At 43.3% G+C, this 5,302-nt stretch overlaps 1 long non-coding RNA gene across 1 annotated transcript; it reads right to left on the bottom strand.

Annotated features, from left to right (window-relative positions):
- Window positions 1-1,009: 1,009 nt before the first annotated feature.
- On the bottom strand, window positions 1,010-3,115 carry LOC120733339. Its single transcript, XR_005695792.1, has 3 exons — window positions 2,642-3,115; window positions 2,580-2,586; window positions 1,010-1,370 (listed from the first exon to the last, which is right to left on the bottom strand). It is a non-coding gene; the product is annotated as an uncharacterized LOC120733339 (long non-coding RNA).
- Between the last annotated feature and the right edge of the window lie 2,187 nt (window positions 3,116-5,302).

Here is a 5,302-nt window from a genome sequence, read left to right as displayed (position 1 = left end):
CGCAGCAATTGGACAAAAAAGGTTATTTTGGCGTCGTTATTATGGAAGCGCCGCTGCTCACGGAACACAAGAGTACATTGAGCCAGAAAACCAGCACACTTGTCCGACTCACCCGTAAAAGGTTCTGGCGTGGGCAGGGGTCCGTCCGAGGGTGGCAGAGGTGCCGGAGGTGCGCTCGCAGTGGCAGGTGGAGGCTCCTGGGGGGCGGGAGCCGCCGGCCGGGGTTTACTTTCCAGAGGAGTTAAGCGAGCGACCGCCTGCGTAAGCGCCGCCATTTCATGGTGGAGCCGCTCGAGCATTTGCTCATGTCGAGCCAGAGCAGCTCCCTGAGCGATGAGTGCCTGAGCGACAGGGTCCTGAGCGGCTGGGTCCCGACCTGCTGAGTCCATGCTGGCTGGATCGTTCTGTCAGGTTTTAGTTAACGGACTCAGGTGCAGACCGGGACTCTGTACAGGGTTTACAAATTTATTCACACAACGACACCAGGTGATGCTATTTACAACGTGCTGGAGGGAGGGGAGGGGGGTCCAGGGTTCCGGGGTATGTGAGGGGAAAGACGGGAATCTGACGCCCTCCAAAGGCTCTCTCTCTCTTCACTCCCCACACTGGGGAAACACAATCCACTCACTCGTCCACGGGATGACAGGCAGGCAGGAAAGGTCCGGGAAAGATCTGTACACAGAAATTTCAGTTAGAGGCGAACAGACGGAACGATCTCACAGATTCTGATTCACAAACTACTGAGCGACCGACGCTGATAGCTCAACGATCCAGCGACGAGTGACACAGTGCTGCTGTCTTAAATCGGCCTTGTGATCATCCCGATAGGCAGCAGGTGCGTGGGCCAGGGGCGGGAGCCCAAAATGAGCACCGCCCTGGCAGGTGAGAGAGAGAGAGAGAGAGAGAAAAAACACATGTTGCCTAATACAGGATCAGCTGGTGAGACACAGGGACCATGACAATAAGATTGAATTCACATCTGTGCCTGAGGGAATTTATGCAGACCTTTTCCTCTATTGTGAAACAGTGGACTCACATTATGATTATTTCACATCTGTAGACGTAAGTGAAGAACAGTTTGGCCAGTTCCTGACTAATTGTCTAATCATCTTCCAAGGCCTAGCTAATCCTTCTGAGTGAAATACTTACCAAAGTAACAGGTTGTTGACAAAATACATAGAGTGTTTTTAAGAGGTTGGCTTTTTGAGTGTTGTTAAGTGGCCAGTTTTGTACATGTAGAAAACTGAATAGATTAAAGTGTGATATTTTCATTAACATTTTAGGAGTACCATTGGGTGCGGTCACTTCCCTTTCTCTCTGGGACTTTCATGAAGGCCTCATACGAACTTAAAATTTGAGACTTACTTCCCCTTTTGGTAGAAAACTGTCATGATCCTGGGTCTTTTGACCCAGCGTCTTAAGTTTGAGTTTGTTGTTCATTAGGTTATCTAAGTTCATTTGTTATTAGATTCCCTTTGTGTATTCTTAAATTATAATATTATTTTATGCCATGTTATACCCCTAATTAAAGGTTGTGAATTATTATGTAGTTTTAGTTTGCATTATTCTCCTGAATTAGAAGAAGCTGATAACTATTGCATTAGTTAAACTGATTTGCATTACATTAGACTGCTGATTTATTGTGGATGAATGATATTGTTTTATGATGTTATAAGAAATACTGTTTGCAGAAAGTCATCGCCTTATTTGTCTGATTAGAAGAGAACGGAACATGCTGGAGTTTTCTGCCCCATCTCAGCAGGAGCAGATAAACAGGGAGCCAAGGTTATAGCTTAGGCGCCGTGTGAGAGAAAAGCATGTGAATGTTTAGGCTTTTATGATAAGGTGGGGGCACCAGGGGCTATAAGAGTTTGATCAATGCTCCACCATTTTGAGATCTGAGGCTGTCTGCATACAGTGCCCATCTCCCACGCGTGTGACTATTAAAATCATCGTTTGACTTAACCCGGCCGGACCAGTGTTGTTATTGTGGTTTTTTCTCTTGTCTCCATCCCCAATTTTGAACTCGTAACAGTATCCAACCCCGTTAAGTCTCCCTTGTCCTTCATGTGCTTCATGTCTGTGTTTCTTATGTTGTCATGTTTTCGTTTCATTATGTTTCCCATTTTAATTTGAAAGAGGTCCTGTGTTCCTGCATTTTGTTTTACTCTTCCCCTGTGGCGTTGTTATGTTCATGTTGTATCTACTGTGCCTTTCTGTTCCATGTTTCAGGTCCCTATGTTCGGTCTCCCCAGTCTGTTAAGTTCACATGTCTTGAGTTCCGTCAGTGTGTTTCCTGTTTTACTTTCACAGTCTGTCCTGTGTTAATGTTTCTAGTTTTGCTTCCCTTGCCTCGTCCTGCTTAATTACTCCCAGCTGTGCTCTCCTCCTGTGGCTCATTCCCCCTCGTTATCCCTCAGTGTATTTAAGCCCCATGTTTCTCTTTGTCAGTGTTTGCGTCCTCCCTCATAGCTGTGTGATTTTTCCCTGTGGCTCATTGTGCTTTAGTGTTCCCAGTTTAGTTTTGTATTGTTTTTCGTGTCCCACGCTAGCAATAAAGATGTGTTTTTTGAGTTTACTTTTTGTCTCTGCGAGTTTGCGTTTGGGTCCTACTCTGGCCTGCACACAGCCGGATTGTGACAGAAAACATTATGTTCAATTGTTTCTTATTGATTTCTAAGACGGCCTACATTGCTGAAGTGCCTGATTTTGATTGGGAGTTTGAAATAGTGGATATTCAAGTACACATTGTTGTTTATTGGTAATTAATTTCAGAATCTCCCTTTATTACTGATAAGAAACTTTGATCTCACAGGCAAATAATAGGGTCCGGCTTTGTTCCTCTTTTTCGAGTACATTGACATGTTTAATTATTTCACATTGAGCGCTGATTTAACACCTGAAGGTGAAGTGAGCCATTTAGAAATTTACCTGTATGGTGAAATACTTAATATTTGCATTGGCATTTTACTTATTTGTGAAATAAGAGAAGGACACGTTGAACCGTTTATCGCTTGGTGTGTAGGCGTATTTCCGTGACGCCTTCTATCTCACTGAAACAGTGGGTGAAAGTATATTGAGTGATTTTGAGTCTGAGAAAGAGGACCTTTGTTTATTGTTTAAGTAACTGAGCTGACAGAGATGCTCAGTCCTTTTGGGTTGACTTTATCAAAGTAGATGTCTTTCTGAAAGCGCTGTAACTAAGTTTAAGAATATAATCCACCCACTGTTATCATCTTCAATGCCCTGTACCAACATAGAGCAGAGCAGCTATCTGAACGCTACCCCAACAGAGGTCGATTATCTTGTTAATAATTTCACCTCCTCACTACGTACGACTCTGGATACTGTAGCTCCTGTGAAAACTAAGGTCTCTAATCAGAAGTACCTGACTCCGTGGTATAATTCTCAAACACGTACCGTAAAGCAGATGACTCGTAATCTGGAGAGGAAATGGCGTGTCACAAATTTAGAGGATCATCATTTAGCCTGGAGAAATAGTTTGCTGCTTTATAAGAAAGCCCTCCGCAAAGCCAGAACATCTTACTATTCATCACTGATTGAAGAAAATAAGAACAACCCCAGGTTTCTCTTCAGCACTGTAGCCAGGCTGACAAAAAGTCAGAGCTCTTTTGAGCCAACAATCCCTTTAACGTTAACTAGTAATGACTTCATGAACTTCTTCACGAATAAAATTTTTATCATTAGAGAAAAAATTACCAGTAATCATCCCACAGATGTAATATTATCTACAGCTACTCTTAGTACTATTGATGTTAAGTTAGACTCTTTTTCTCTAATTGATCTTTCTGAGTTAACTTCAATAATTACTTCCTCCAAACCATCAACGTGTCTTTTAGACCCCATTCCTACAAAACTGCTCAAAGAAGTCCTGCCATTAATTAATTCTTCGATCTTAAATATGATCAACCTATCTCTAATGATCGGCTATGTACCACAGGCCTTCAAGCTGGCTGTAGTTAAACCTTTACTCAAAAAACCATCTCTAGACCCAGCAGTCTTAGCTAATTATAGGCAAATCTCCAACCTTCCTTTCATATCAAAAATCCTTGAAAGAGTAGTTGTCAAACAGCTAACAGATCATCTGCAGAGGAATGGTTTATTTGAAGAGTTTCAGTCAGGTTTCAGAGCTCATCACAGCACAGAAACAGCTTTAGTGAAGGGTACAAATGATCTTCTTATGGCCTCTGACAGTGGACTCATCTCTGTGCTTGTCCTGCTAGACCTTACTGCAGCATTCGATACTGTCGACCATGATATCCTATTAGAGCGATTAGAACATGCTGTAGGTATTACAGGTACTGCACTGCAGTGGTTTGTGAGTGAAAGACGGGGGAGGGAGAGCGAGCGACAGAATTTCTGTTATAACCTTCATTTTTATGGACGCACAGTGTGAGCACTCAGGTCGCATCAGAGCATCGGGCCGTATAGTGTGAGACCCTGCATCGTGACCTATGACCTTCCAACCCCTGCGAGTCAATCGTACATTTTGAGCAGGAGCTGAATCGCGCGACGGGGGGGGAAATATCGCACAGTGTAAGCCCAGCATTACCAGATTCTTACTCTGGATGGCATTACCTTGGCCTCCAGTAACGCTGTGAGGAACCTTGGAGTCATTTTCGACCAGGACATGTCCTTCAACGCACATATTAAACAAATATGTAAGACTGCTTTCTTATATTTGCACAACATCTCTAAAATTAGAAATATCCTGTCTCAGAGTGACGCTGAAAAACTAGTTCATGCATTTATTACTTCCAGGCTGGACTACTATAATTCATTATTATCAGGATGTCCAAAAAACTCACTGAAAAGCCTTCAGCTAATCCAAAATGCTGCAGCAAGAGTACTGACAGGGACTAGAAAGAGAGCATATTTCTCCTGTTTTGGCTTCCCTTCATTGGCTTCCTGTTAAATCCAGAATTGAATTCAAAATCCTGCTCCTCACATACAAGGTCTTAAATAATCAGGCCCCATCTTATCTTAATGACCTTGTAGTACCATATCACCCTATTAGAGCACTTCGCTCTCGCTCTGCAGGCCTACTTGTTGTTCCTAGAGTATTTAAAAGTAGAATGGGAGGGAGAGCCCCCTCTTCTGTGGAACCAGCTTCCAGTTTGGATTCAGGAGACAGACACTATCTCTACTTTCAAGATTAGGCTTCAAACTTTCCTTTTTGCTAAAGCATATAGTTAGGGCTGGACCAGGTGACCCTGAATCCTCCCTTAGTTATGCTGCAATAGACATAGGCTGCCGGGGGATTCCCATGATGCATTGAGTT

The sequence above is a fragment of the Simochromis diagramma genome, unplaced genomic scaffold, assembly GCF_900408965.1.
Source record: "Simochromis diagramma unplaced genomic scaffold, fSimDia1.1 OVJJ01000229.1, whole genome shotgun sequence".
NCBI classification, from domain to species: Eukaryota; Metazoa; Chordata; class Actinopteri; order Cichliformes; family Cichlidae; genus Simochromis; species Simochromis diagramma.
The sequence above is the reverse complement of the archived record's forward strand: the minus strand, read 5'-3'. Positions and strand labels throughout refer to the sequence as shown.